This window comes from Parambassis ranga, chromosome 21 (assembly GCF_900634625.1).
Source record: "Parambassis ranga chromosome 21, fParRan2.1, whole genome shotgun sequence".
Classification (NCBI taxonomy): domain Eukaryota; kingdom Metazoa; phylum Chordata; class Actinopteri; family Ambassidae; genus Parambassis; species Parambassis ranga.
The window spans coordinates 15,809,148-15,825,286 of record NC_041041.1 but is presented as its reverse complement, the minus strand read 5'-3'; positions in this window follow the sequence as shown (position 1 = coordinate 15,825,286).

Genomic DNA, 16,139 nt, shown 5'->3' with positions numbered 1-16,139 from the left:
ACAATACAAACATTAAGCTGCATTCATTAAGAACCACCACCACGGGCTTCTTCTATTAAATATGTTGTATAATACTCTTCTAATACATGCAGGGAAAGTGTTTCAGGAACATATGACTTCACAGCGGCCACTGACCACCAGTTCAGTAATCAGTTCATCCCCGAGTCCAAGAGAAGGTTTAGACCACATTTTTGGGGGGTTTTAGTTCTTTTATAGAACAACATTAACTGTAAATGAAGTTCAGAAATGTATTGCCCAAAGGGGCACAGATAACTGCAGCATTCTATGTTCTGTGTGGGGGGAAAAAAGAACAGAGTTCTGAGCGATTTCTTAAGAAAATCAACCTCAAACAATAACTGAATGAGAATGTTGTTGAAAGTGATCTGATCCTCAGTGGAGTGATGCCCTTGGAGAGCAGATGGAACTATTTAAACATCCCAAAAAAAGAGAAGACTATTAACTGCATTGATGACTGTAATGGCCTTTTATTTGGTCTGTCTGGCACAACCACACAGTACCATTTTGAAGGCTCTGCATCAAACATGAGTTCATTTTACAGTCTCTATTTGCATATCTGCACCAATCTGAATACCCCAACGCCATGAATACTGAAATGAAAATGGTCAATTGGTGCTTTCAAACAATCTGCCTGGGGTGCATTAACATCTGACACTTCAAATGACCAGCAGAAGCTGCTTTCATCATGCTAAAGGAGCGAATATAAGAATTATTTGCAGAATATGTCACTATAAGTTTGCAAAAATAATGCTCAATCGGTTCACAACACATACTGCACAAACTTTGCAATTATAACAGGATGAAAATCATTCTTAAGATTATTACATTCCTCCAACGACATCTCTACTGTTTTCAGCATATAAAACTGTGATAGATAGATAGATAGATAGATAGATAGATAGATAGATAGATAGATAGATAGATAGATAGATAGATAGATAGATAGATAGATAGATAGATAGATTACAGAACATATTTACAATAATCTTCTCTTGAAGTGTTTTTATTGCAATTGAGCTCTGTCTGACTGTCTGAGCTTTGGGTAAATGAACTTACTGTATAGAATAAATGCTGAGCACTGACTGAAGGCCAAAAGCCATCATACGGAGATGTCACAAGATCCAAATCAACACAACGTGCACAACGTCCCGCCGATATTAATTCATTATTCAATTTTATGCACCAGGGTTCAAATTACACAGCACAGAGGCACCCTGCTGCTGACATTGCAACGTCATTCATTTTGCAGTCAATGTGATTCATTTATTACTGTTGTGTTATCCCACTGTGCTTGTTGATACCGTCGAGGGGTGTGTCAAATGAGCTGAATGAAATCCTAATAAGAGAGTCGCCCGGAGTGGGAGGAAGGCAACACCAGCTCAGGCTCTCAGTTGCAGTTCAATCAGACACCTGCTGACATGCACATCAAGGTTTTCAACAGGTGACAGATGAGAAAACAAGATTTACCACTGAGTTCGGAGTCACCCCCACACAATGTAGAACACCGTGTGGGGGTGTTATTAACACAGATATTTTGTTCTAGCATCCTTGCACCAGTAACACTTCCTGTTACAATTATTGTTAAAAAATGTATATGAAAAGGGGAAAAACATAGAGGCTGATTCAGTGTGTCTGACTCGGATCCATAGTGGTTCATCACATGGAGTACTGCAAGTCTCTATTGTTGAACCCCTACATGCATGCAATTATTTAAACATGTGGAAAACTATTAATATAGCAATTCAGATGACAGCCAGCTCTACAAATTCAGATTTTAGACAACTAAATCTTTGTAAGCACAATCAAAATGTGAAATTACGTAACTGGATAAAGCCAAAACTTGCAGTTAGAAAGTCAGTCACAGTTCACACTATTATCCACCACCAACTTCTAAAGGCAGGAGCATGTTTTTACTGGGAAGGCATTGGAGCTAAGGACCCACAGGCATCCACTCTGTCTGAGTGTCCTCAGCTGAAACACTGAATTCCTGACAGCTAACTGCAGATGATAGAAAGTGAAGAGCTAGAATTTCCCACAGGGATCAATAAAGTCCAACATTTCACACTTCATTATAACAATATACCATTGCACCAAATCCTAGTGGTACAGCAGAATGTTAGCTGCAGAAGAAGACTCTTAACTTGCTGGTTTAAAGCCTGGAGCAGGTATACACCTGGTTTTATTTGTAAGAGCAGTAAGAGTCTCAACTGATTTTTAAAACAGTACAGTTGTTGCATAAATTAGCCCATAGGAGACTGTCAATGGTGTGTACAACTATTACAACTATTGGTGCTTTGTGTAGCTAAAGCCTATAATGTACTCAGTGTGCATCAGAGAGGGATTAAGCCCAACGCAGCAGGCAGGTCCAGGAAGTGAGAAGGTACTGAGAAATGTAAAAGACATGGATTAACAGGTACCAAACAGTATTAAACTGGGGGCCGTTCACATCTGACGTGACATTTGTATTGTTATCCAAATGCATAGCTGAGTAACTATATACATAATACCAAAACAAATCAAAACGACTATGCAGCTTACAGTGGATGTTTCCCTACTTGCCCTCTTTCATGCAATCTGGACCTTTTCCAACAAATATAAGCAAAAAAGATGCTCTGCCCAAAACATAATGAAGACAAATTATGCATGTATGCAGCAAGAGCAGACACAAAGCATTATTCAAAATCAATACAGCCTCTGGGTCTTTGCATGTGGAGGGGGTTAACGAGAAGCTCCAGCCCTCCCTCTATGATCAAAGGCAGTCTGTCCGCGTAAGCAAGCCCAAGCGCTCTGCATTCTCGCCTCTCAAAAGCTTGTTTCTGTGCATCACAGATCAACAGAGGCAGCCGAGAGTTTGGCTGCAGCATAAAGGGCTCTGAAAGCCTTCAGGCAGTTTTTGACATTGGGTGCAGTGTTTCAGGAACCAAGACAGCATGCGCTGTGTAATGTCATCCTAATTACTGACATGAGGTTTGCACATGAGGATGCTTCGTTACGCTGACGAGTCAGGAAATGACAGGTGATTACGTACAACCTCGCCTGTTGTGAGGTAGTAGTATGATGGGATGCATGGAAAATAATCCCAAGGAAGATCTGTAGAAACATCCTTTCTTTCCAACAGCCAATAGTAACAGAGCAACAGGTTAAGCAATAAACTCAGAACAGACAAAAACACATCAGGCAGACAAAGAATAAACTGTCTGACCCATCAGGCCTCATCAAGACCAGGCACCAAGACGGTAAAAGGTCTGCAGTTATATAGCACTTTCTTTAAAGGTACTCAAAACTCTTCGCTGTTTACAGTGCTTCAAAGTCACCCATTTCCGCACAGAAACACACACATTCACACACTGATATTGCAACCACTGGGAGCAACATTGGGTTATCTCTCATGCCTAAGCTGCAGCCACGATAATTGGCTATGCAGTGTTGGCATGCTATATGTGCTGCATTAGAATTAAAAGCAGGGATGGACACAAGCCTTGACCTTTTGTCCATAGCCATGCCACCGGTTGTCCAACCCTTAATAGGTTCTAACCACTGCCTGCTGAGACCACCTTACAAGACCTCCTGCTGTGGAGGTACTAAATTGTAGTCATGACAACCTCAACCCATGTCAGGTAATAAGACATTCACATAGTGGCATTATTCATTTTACCTTTCAGTGGTTTTATTGTTGTGGGGAGGGGTTTACATTTTATTCTTTTGTACAAGAACTGTGACTGAAAAGCACTGTACTGAATACGTTCTTCTAGGACTGCTGCCAGTCCGGACCTGCAGGATTTTGACTCCTGGTTGATTCCAGGCAGGTCCGTGAGGGACTAAAACTGTCACACTGTGAAATTGGGAAATGTTTGAGGGCTCCCTTAAGGGTGTTTAAAGCCCTTTATACTGACTTTCCACAAGACTGCAATGCTGCCGACTTGACTAAGAGAAGAATGCTCAACGTGTGAAAGAAGAGAACAGGAATATTGTAAAAGAAAGGAGAACCCATTTAAAAGGATGTTATGAAGAAGTCTTCCTTTGAAGATGCTTCATTCACCCCTTTAAATCAAACATTTCCACTAACATATAGACTTTTTCTTAAAGCATGAAGGGAGAATATTTTTAATTGAACTACACAGGGCTCTAGACTAACTTTTTGCACTGGTTGCACCGGTGCGCCTAACCTTTTTTTCTTGGGTGCACCGGCACAAAAGTTAGGTGCACCGCATCACACATCACACAGCAGTTTGTTTTTTAAATGCTGTCCATATATGTTATGGATCAGGCCTTAACTTGACACCTATCCTAACGCAGAAGTTCTTTTCATCTTCTCTCATCATCTGCAGCTACATCTACTGTTTACCTGACGGCCTCGCAGGGCTGTAGCCAAAGTTTTAGAAATACTGAGGTCCAAAAATTGATCTCTAGTAAATATGAACGGGCTTAATAATAACATATCATCCTAAACTGACTTTGGACCTTGTTTAATGAACACAGGTAAATAAAAATAAACAAATACATGTACCGATAGTACTCATTCAAATTATGGACAAACTATCCAACAAGTCTGCCTGTCAGAAATCCATAATGAAGATTCAAAGTTACAGCACTCTTCATTTCCCTGTTTGCTTTCTCTCTGTATTTTCTGGCTGTCACTCCTCACTTATCTATCTGGCAATGGGAATTAAAAATTATTTAAATTATATACACCTTTATTTATTTAATAGCTGTGATTGAGATTCACGTTTCTAATGCAGCTATAGTACTTCTTCTCTCATCTTCCTCACCTCTCTTCCTCTCTGCCTCTGTCTCCTCTCTTTCTAAAGCTGAGCTCCAGCTGACAGACTCTTCATTCTGTCTGTTACAGTTTAGCTGTATGCAGACATCATCCTGGCAGACAATGCTCCACTATAGCAGGATAATAACAATACTTTTTAAATGGGCGTTCGTCATGTAACCATGTTCTATAACTCCTTAAAACCAGCTGACTGCTGTCAGTCAGAGTGAATCAGCCTTCATGGATGAACCTCACAGGTCAGATAACACTGTCCTCAGACCTGTTGTTCAGTCTGTTATGATGCTACGAGCACGTCACGCCCCCTCCCTGAACATGACCGGCTCGTTATCATCACTCATTCAGGTCAACAGCAAATTATCAAAACCCGCATAGTAGCAACAAATCCTGCTCCTCCGCTGCATGTTCACTTAAACTGCGGTTTCTGCCGCGAAACGTCTTTAATACCTGTCTGTCTGTGTGCGCGCTGCGCGCTGCAGTCAGAGGGCCGTATGAGTTCTGCACACACGTTTTAAAAAGTCCGGGCTGAAACGGACTTTGTTCTCGTCACCTTGGGAACACGAACAGATCTCTCTGTTCTCGTGCTGCATGGAACAAGCTTTATCACACAGCATCCGCTCTGCGCAGCATATGTCCGCGTTCTTCTTCTGAATTTTCGGTCTCTGCTGACCGCAGCAGACACGTTTTCAAAGATACACACACGGAGGTCCCTCCCTTCACCGTCTCTGATTGGTTCAGACCACGATATGAGCCCAATGTGTGTCTGTTGTTGGAGACTTTTGAGAGTCGCGGAGAATGTATCTCCCTCTTACAGCTGGTCGTACTGGTGCGACCTCTGATATTTTTTGGTTGCACCTTTGAGAAATTAGGTCGCATGTGCGCCCAAAATGGTCGCACTCTAGAGCCCTGCTACATATAAAATACAACTTTGTGCTTCACTGGCTGCAGAAATGCTTTTGGTCCTTGACAAAGTGCAGTAGAGCTGCTTTTGAGCCTTTGAATCCTAAACTCAGACACTTGGTTTAAATGTGCACATTCCAATGGATTACTCACAGGTTGGATGAATTAAAAAATATTATGCGCTGCGGCTTAATTAAGAAGTAAGGCAAATAAAACACATTAAATTCAAAAGCTTACAACAAACAGGGAAACTGCTCTGATGGAAAGTGGATTTCCAATTATGTTACAATTTCTCTTCAAACAGTATGAAGGAACACAGAAATACTAGTGGTAGCTTATTTATAGTTTTTGAAATGGTATATAGAGTGTCCTTATATGCCTAGTAGCCAACACTGTGTACGTTATGTACAGTAGTTCCATAGTAAATTGCAGCAGGTTGTAGTAGCGTAGGTTCAATTCAAACACTGGGTGAAATGTGTGGTTGTATTGCTCAGTATTTGTGTATTGTGTATATAATTATACACTCTGGGCTTCTTTGAAGACTAAAAAGTAAATAATGACACATACTACCCAGTAACATGAATATTTTTTTACACATACTCCAAAACTCATATGCCTCACTCCGGTCTGCTGCAGGGAATGAAACTCTGGTCTCTTACAACCAAGAATATGCACAGTCCTCCATGCATAATCCTCCAAGGAGTCAGGAGTTTGAGCTAACACAAGTGTGCATGTTCTGCTCAGACATGAAAAGAATTAAAGTAGCAAACTTCTCCCCCTTGGGTACACAGTGGAGAGGGAGACATAGACTGCAGATGAGATCAGCAAGGATCGGTGAGACAGATACCTCAAGCTAGCTCAAACATTAACTTGCAACTGCCTTGGGATCAATGATAGCCCAGATAGAAAATCACCAGTGGGCCTTAAGTGGGCCAGTGCCTGCAAAAGCGGCAACAGGAGCAAGAACCCTCCACCAGACCCTTCAGATTGAATATCAGTCCAACTAGTGGAGTGGCTGTGATTTAAGCATGAGCTGTTTTATTCAAGGTCGAAGATTCAGTCAAACAAATGAGTGCTTCCTTTCCTGACTTCTTCCAAACTCCTGCTGAGGAGAACAGGTCATTTTCTGGGTGGAAAGAGTCCCTTAGAACTTTAAAGTCCTTCTTTTCTAATGTTATCTTATAGATTTTTGTCAGAGTGGGAGATGGCATCCTCAGCTGACATGTTGCCAAACCACTCAGTTATTGTGTAAGCAGTGCAGCACAGAGCCTATACTTAAAGATCTGACTGTTTCACACTGCAGTTTGTTGTTGGGCGGGAAGCCTACAGTACGTTTTAAGAGTTTATTTTTTGGACTTTGAGAAAGAGGGGTGAGAGTGAAGACTAGTCGTGAACAGCACAGCTCAATGTGTAAGTATTTCCATTTCAAAATGTATTATAATTTGGTTTTACATTAGAGTTATTTCCCTATTAATTACAAGCTTATGGTGCAATGGATGTTTTTTGATTAAAACAACTGACTCTAGTGAGAGTGGCTGCAGCCAAGTCTCCAACAAAGTAGCATAAAAAAATACAAAAAGTGCAAAGAGCACCTGCATTACACAACAAGAGCAGCCTAGTTCCTGGTAGTAAAAACAGGTTGCAACCCAGTCTCATCCTAAAATGGGTTGTGTAAAAAATAACTACAACAGGTCTGCAAAGTTCTGTGTAGGCCATCATGGACCTTTGGTACACCCCTTCTGTAGCCAAACCACTTCAGCTGCACTCACACTCTACCCCTTTTGCCTACCGCAGCTTCGAAGTGACGGCACAGAGGCTTTATCTCTCTTATTTCCTCTTTTTTGTATGATATTCGTCATCAATCTGCAGCAGATATGTGTCAAACAAGCTCAAACATCCTTTTCAAAGTAACAAAAGATATATGTATATTTTTTTACCCATTGCCAATTCAAATTTAAGCTGCTTTATACAAAGACTGAGATTTGTTGTATTGACTCAGTGATTTACACTGCTGCCTTTGGGCATTTGTGTTAAAACAACAAAGAGACAAAATGTAGAATGAAGCAACAGAGAAAAAAAAAGAAGAACAGAGGGGAATCTCCTGCCTTTCAATGAGGTGACAGGGAAAACATAAGAGAAAGGGAATAGAATAGAGACAGGAACACAATAATGATGGAGAGGAAAAGGACCACGAGACCGCATGCTACACAGCCACACCTCTCCCAGCACTGTGTGGGATGAGAGCAAAGCTCATATGGCCAAAATAACCCTTCCTGATGGATAACTGTGTAGTTGACTGCAGTCCAGTGCTGCAGTCTCTCTAAGAGCCAGGATCGTTAGCTACGTGTTAGCACCTTTCCCCCCACAGAGGCCTATCTGGTTGTACAGATTAGTAAAGGAACAGAGGTGATGATCCATTTGCCTTCAAGCAGGCCGTTGTCAGTGGAGAGAGATGAGGACACACAGGCTGTGTGGAAACATTTTATATTCCAGTCCTGCTTCAAACATCAGTTCAAAAACAAGCACTAAATGTATTAACATAAGCTTGGATCGAGCACATGAATCAATCACCCACTCCTGATTTAAGAGTTTTTATATTTGCTTGTGGAATACCTGTCAGTTTGAATCGAATTAGAAGCCAGTCACGACAAATGATATTTAAATCCCCGCTGTATTCCAAATGGTGGCAGCAAAAAGTGGCTTTTCACACACGCAGCCTAATGGCACCCAGCCACAATACTGGCAAGTTTGTACAATTAGTGTGCCCACTGCTGTTGAGCCCCAAATTGCCTCTTGAGAGGAAATAACTTCAAATCATATAAATTCAATTCATGCTGCTGTCATGCATCATCTTTTATACAATCACCACTCGGAGGACGTTTATCGCCATCCAGGAAACATCTCTGATCGTTTGGAAAATAAAACGTCTGCACTGTAATTGTGATGCAGCCCGCAGTAATGCTAAGTGATTTACATGCTGTGGTATTGTTTGGGAGTTGTACAGCCGATGTTTTGTACTAGAGCTGAGGGAAGCAGAGCAGTAGTGCAGTCAGTGAGCCTGACTAAGCAGTATAGAGAATTGATGGATGAATGGATGGATAACCAGAACCAATACTGGCATTTTATTGAAAGAAGAAGAAGCAGCCTCAATGAATCATTTACAGATTGCAGATTATTTTACAAAATGAAATGTAGCTTTAGGTAGCATACAGCAGAAAATATAGTACACCCGCTCCTGTGACATTTTATAGTTTTGTTTTAATTGGCTGAAAACTTGAATTAAACATGAAATTAGGCAGAAAATGCTCTGGTGTGCAGTCAAAAATGTCATCAAATTCACCATCAGCTCCTGATACTGTAGCACAAGAGAACTGACTGCAGTTCTAATAAAAATTAATCCTGAATAGTCTTTGAAATGTCAAGATTAAATCATTTAGACCACTAAAGCTCATTAATAAGACAATTAAGCTGATAAGGCTGTGGCAGAGTGGACAGCTTAACAACATCTAATTAACCAGTGGCTGCAGGAGATGACATCCAGACCTTCAGCGACAGAAAATGTACATGTGGGATAGGGCTTAGCATTTGCGGCTCGACAGATCAGAGGAATGAGCTGAGAGGTGGCAAAGTTTTAATAGGATCGCAGTGTGTGCTGCTCACTGTCCGCCTGACTTGTTCTGCACAGCTTATTAAATACCCATTTGGAATATTAACACGTTTTGACCAGTTTTCAGCTTTATTCAAAGAACATTAGGGTTCTTATTCCGATCTGATTCAGCCCAAAGCCAAAGAGGCACAGATGATGTAATTCTTGTTACATCATCTACTTCACAGAGAGTGTCCACTCTAATGGTCATCCTCACCACCACCCTGTTGTAGGGGCCTCTTCACTCCTCACCTCCCCATCCATTTCCATCAAACTCCACCATCTGAGCTACTCCAAACGTTCACTCTGCTTCTCTTAGGACAAAGACACGTACCTTTTGTGTAGTCCTACCATGTCAATCACTATCTGCTACAACCATCTTTCCCTTTAGACCCCCCTCTCCACTGTACAATGCTTCCCCTTGGTGATCCATCACTGCTCCCCACCATCTCCGTCTCCTCCAAAGTGCCTCTCCACCCTCTACTGTACCCGCACTGCTATCATAATGAAATCTAAATTACAGGCTGTGTCCTGGCTGCTCATCCATCCAGGTTAGAGCTGCCTGCATCGGTGTTGCAACCTACCCTAACCTGCAGCCCATTGTGAAGATGTTCCGCTGCAGGAAAAAAAGAGCGATTTTGGCCTCTTGACATTTAATAAATACATTGGAGGCTGTGAAGAAAAGAAATTGGAAGGGAGGGGTTCAGGTTCGGATGTCTTCGAGGTGAGACACATCACTCATTCCTCATTCATGACTAGGAAACTGATGGCTGCCAACACAGTAGAGGAAATAACTCTGTGTGTGTGTGAAGACACTTATTGTGTGATATGCTTTCTGACCTCACCTGTACATGACTTGGTGTTTACACTCGGCTTTCAATGCTCTGGGGAGATAAATGTGCAACAGCCATCTACTGACTGTAGCCCTGTGCTGATCTAAGACAAAGAACAGGTCCCAGAGGACCCCTGTGACACAACACACGGAGCAAACCGACACCAAAACATACAGAAGTAACCGGTCACCAGGGGGATGATTACCTCTGTCATCTCAGAGTCAACAGACAGACAGGCCTCAAATTACCTTTATAGTATTATTTGAAATTTAAATTTTAGCTTGTGATGCTGTCTTAGTTTCAAAAGAAAATGTGATAATACATACATATTGGTTTAATCTAAACTTATTTTCTTGGCACTGAAATCTGCTGTTTATTTGGAGTTCTTCAGAAAGCAATGGTTGCTTATTGTACCAAGAACACACATGACTACAATGCCTGTTATAGAATTCAATAGTAGAAAGACTGTCCTGCTTGTTGTCAGCACACAGCTTTAGAGGTACCATCCATGATGGTAAAGTATTGGGGAGCGGGGGACTGTCTTACCCTGTGTATGAATACACATCAGTGTGACACACTACTGTTTCTTTAGTCTGCTGGAGAGCATAGCTGCTGTGTGGAGTTACTGCCTCTCTGCACACAGTATCAGAGCTGCAGTGACAATGTGCCGGCCTGCCTCCGTCAAGCTTTGAATCACCCCACTCCTTGCATGTATTCTTCTCTTTTCTCCTTCAAACACGTGTCAAACTGTGTAGCATGAGTCAGAGCTGCTTTGATTCCAACTGGATAACCAGCTTCATATTTACCATTGTCCTCCATGATCAGACGCACAGTGCTTGAACAACACAGTAGTGTGTGTGTGTGCAGGCAGAGGACAAAGCGTTGTAATATAATGTCAGTGGGATTAAAGAAGGATTAATGGAGACACAATAACACTGTTTGATTACCAGTAACTCATCTCTGCTAACAGTATGCTGCGTAACCTTCATCACACAAAGGTTAAACAGAGTCAGTAAAGACATTACTGCAGGACTGAATATTGCTACTGATGTCAAGTGTGTTTTCCTTAACTATAGAGCAATGCATTGAAGACATTGTTATTGTTCCAATGGGTAGTTGCCTGAAGGTAATTTGTTGTTCTTCCCTGCCTCTGGAAATCATCCTGAAACCTCAAAGCTCAGCAAAAGTCGGCCTGTGACACTGTTATCTTAATGAAAATGTGTGCTTTGTTACTTAATCACCTACACATGAATGGTGGCACTGTATACAAACAAGAATAATACAATGCTACAGCAGCAGTGCTGTGATCTCTCTCTGCCTGGCCTCCACAGCTACCATTCATCTGATCTACTTTACAGTTGGCTGGTATATAAATCGCTTAGGACACAAGTGAGCACCGTTCTGAGGTTGAAGTTGTTTGGATGAGCAACTGTCATATTTTGGCTAAAAGTAGTTCTCTGTTACGCTTTCAGAGCAGCTCTCCCTCTTCAGTGAGCTGAGCGGAGCAGGGGTGTTAACAAGGAGTTCACAAAAGTTGCAGAGAGCAGTGGAGCGCACAGACCTACATCCTCATCGCATCAACCCAGAGACGACTGAGTGCTGAACATTAATATCTGATGAATATATTGTGTTATGTTACTATGCGTGTAAATTTAATGAGCTCAGCCTCAATTTCCATCTGATTATTATTAGCCATGGCTACCTAGCATCACTTTAAACTTTTATATTAACACCACAGTGAATATGTCAAAGCAATGGATGCAGAAATGCAGTGTTTCACAGTATTTTCCCATGTATGACATTAGCATTGTGACAAACTGCTGATCAATTAGTTTGTTACATAAACACTATCATGTTGTTAATTACGGAAGCACTGAACTGCCACAGTAGAAAAAAAAATTTAAATCACTATCTCGTTATAACGACATATTAACGTCAAAACTTATCTCGTTATAACGTGATAAGACGCTATGTCGTTATAACGAGATACATTTTATTGCTGTAATAAAAAATGAACTGTTTATAAGTAGCCTAACCTAACCGGTTTGCTGCTCACATCGGAAAATGACTCATTTACAAGATTTAATTAAAAAGTTCTATTTCATGCTTGGATTAAGCCATGGGGAGATTCTGTCCTTACTGCGCACAGATCAGCATACTGATCACAGTATCGTCTACTGTGCAGCAGCAAACCGGTTAGGTTAGGCTACTTAAACAGTTCATTTTTTATTACAGCAATAAAATGTATCTCGTTATAACGAGATAGCGTCTTATCACGTTATAACGACATAGCGTCTTATCGTGTTATAACGAGATAAGTTTTGAAGTTATAACAAGATAATATGTCGTTATAACGTGATAGCATTTGACGTTATAACGAGATAGTGATTAATTTTTTTTTTCGCTTCCGTAGTTAATACATGTTGTTGAGCACTTAAAAATACAATGTATGTCTCAGAAAAATTAATCTTGCATTTTGTCAGGGTACAATATATATATATTTAAACTTCAAATGTAATGTGTGGCTTTAGCTTTACTTTTAAACAGGAACACTCAAAAAACCATTGATAAACTTTACAAATTGCCTTAGGAGGGCCTCACCTAAGCCAACTAGATTCCATTTTGTTGCTAGGCAATGTCTTTTTTACAGTGATTCTTCTTTTGTCTGGAGCACAGGTTGCAAAGGTCAAGGTGTCTTTTCTTCTCGCTTATCAATGACCCTCTATTCTTTGCCTATGATGGGTACAAGACGACAGAGGAGTGTTAAGGGGTGCTATCACTTGACAAGCCAAGGAATTGGAGGTACTGTGATCATTCCTATGTGTCAAATGAAAGAGGGACAGTGATTCTTTGACAGAGGCAGCAGCGCTGAGAAATGGCACGTTCTGTCCCCCTGACCTGTGTAGAAAGTAACAGCGTGTCTTGGTTGCACATTACAGAGCATGGATAAGGCTTGCTAGTGTAGTGATAGGGAAAATACATACTATAGGTTGCATTTGTGGAAATAAAAGTGGGTATGAGGAGAAAAATGACAACAATTAACTTCCAATTACCCCAAAGCACTAAAGTCTCACTGTGATAAAGGTGCAGCATTTCAAAGATGCAGTTTGTACAAGTCACACAGTTTGTTGTGACTACTGGAGACACCATCACATAGGACATTTGAAAAAGTTCACAGACAACAAATGGTCATCTGGTAATATGACAATTCAGGTCAGTGACAAGACTAGTGAGAGTACTGATACGCTACCAGTGTCACCAGTTTGATACTGGCTTAATTGCAGGCTTTACCAGGCTTCACCCATCAGATACTCCATGGCAGCACAGGGCAGCTTCCTGTGTCTGTATGAGCCTTTTATATTTTAAATTCAAATGAAATCCAAACTTCCATTCTCATTTTTGAGGTGATATAAGGTCAACAGCACCCTGTCACATTTTTTCACTTTAACCAAAAAAAGACTTTAAGTGCTTGTTGTTGTTGTTTTTACATTCCTTCCGCTCTGTTGCTGTCAGCAAGGCAATGAGAGAGGGCTGTAATGTCATTTGATTAGGCCAATCTCTTCGAAAGCAGAATACAAATCCTGATAAAGGTGCCCTTGCCCCTAAAAACGCACAGCATGGCTCTGCTATCTCAGGAGACTGATGCTCTTGACATTTTAACCAATGAGTATGTATCATGGAAAGACAAACAAGGGCGCAGGGAAACTCAGTTACAGCCTCACATGCCTGCACTCACCCATGAATTGACCCCATATACATGCACAGAAAGCATGTCAAAGACAGTGCAGGATTTCACACACTAAATCAACTATGCACTTGAAAACGATACACCAGAGAGGATGCAATTGAATTAATTTCTTTTTTTCCTGAATGCAATCGTTCTCGTAAACAGAAGAGAGAATCAGCATGCTGCCTGCAAATGTGTCAGGCTAGAGGGAAGCTGTATGAGCCGGTCAGCCCTTACAATGCTGCCCTGAATGTCCATCTTCTTGCATTAGGGTGGAAACAATGTGAAGCAATGAGTACCTGTGCATTTGCAGACACAGAGATGCACCACATCCCAACACACACCTCTGCCTTCTGCCTCTGCCATCATCTCGTAAAACATGACCTAAAAGACAACACATCTTTCCCTGTCAGCTGCACACAGTCATCTTCTGACCTTATTACTGTGTCTTTGTAGTGGCAGCAGTGTGTCTCCTTATTTTATCCTTCAACGTATGAAGTCCAGGTGAAAATAGAAAGTTCAATTACTGAGGCGCTTTAATTAATAAAGGCAGTCGGAGGTGGAGCGGTAATACTCTGCCAGGCGGCTGGTCTGATGGATGAAAGGTGATGATTAACAGTTCTGTGTGTGCTTATGTGCTTGTGCATGTGTGTGTGTGTGTGAAGAATGGAGAAAATCCTCTAATGAGGTTCAAAAAATAGAAGTTAATGCTTGGATTCTGTTTTTGAAACACACCACCTCATCCTAGCATCCAGACACAAAAGGATCACTGCCCTTTTTCCAAGTGCTGTAGCGTACCAGATGTATTATGTGTGTAACATGACAAAGTGCTCATCAGGGCCTCATGTGTGTTCCCTTAAATAAAATATTAAATTTGTAATGACAGGGTTAGAAAATAACTGCTATGCTTGTAATTCCTTTCTGTTTCTTTTTTCTGCGTTTAGTTGTTTTCATATGCAATTGCTGTAATGTTATGTTTCTACATCTTCTCAGCTGTGAGAGGGAGATCCTAAGACTACCACAAAGACCATAATAATAGATAATATTATTAGAAATAATAAGAGACAGAATGATGCCTATAATGACAATTCTTATTAGGAGTTACCATGGTACTGAAAACAGCTGTACTTGTTCATGCTATAATCTTGAGGTTGAAAGTTTAATTTTCACATTATCTCTTGATAAAGTAAACTAAGAATATGGTTATCTAAGTAACTTACTTTGTAATGTTGCACATTGTTAATTATTTGCTTCTGTATTTCCACTACCCTTCCACAGGATGAAAGACTTTAGAGAGGACCAAATATAATACCATACCATACCATACATAATATTAAACACTGTAGGTTTAGCTCACTGTTAAAATGTCATTGACACTGTGTATAATTTTCTCACCACTGGCAACAATTACCTGTAAGTGAGCTCCCATGCACAAATACAGTATAATTACTACAGTTATTATCAGCTGTGATAATTGTTCTTGTTCAAAGTGAGACAAGAGCGACAAGAGCGACAAGAGTGTCAATTCCTGTCCAGTGCCAGTTCAGCTGGAGCTAATATGAGGCTCTGAAGTAGCCACATCAAGTGGGTATGCACTGTGTAAACAATGAAAGGTTCTTTCCTGCTGTTATGGCCTAGAAACACACAACAACACCATATAGGCACTGTTTATACTATTTATTTATTCTTCCCTATTTTTCATGTACATTAACAGGACAGACAGTAATTTGTTCAATATATATAAGATGCATGTCAGATTGATTGAACTCTAATCATCAGGTTACTGTATATTTTTATAATGTGAACACAAGTACAGGAATGTGCATGTAGAGAGAACCGCAAAACCACAAAAAAATGAAATGATAGATCAAGTAAATAAGCTCTGAGTCTGACCCGGTAACAATAATAGGTGCTTGTGTGTGTAACCATGATATGTGGATATACTCCTGCTAACCAAGTCATTGTGATATGTGCCATGATATCAACTGAATGAATGAGGAATCACCATGGTAACTCATAGAGATGATGCACTTTGACTGGGACAGAAGAAGTCCAGGTTAACACAATAACTTTTTAAACCTGCATTAAAATGTTCAAACAAAGCAGCAGAAGGCAACTGTTGCTAAATATTCAAACGGAAGCTAGTTTCACATCGCCTGTGCCCATTAAATGTACACACTCAAATGACCCGCAACATGTTATGCCAAGATTTCTGTCATAAAGTAGTAGCCGTTCAGC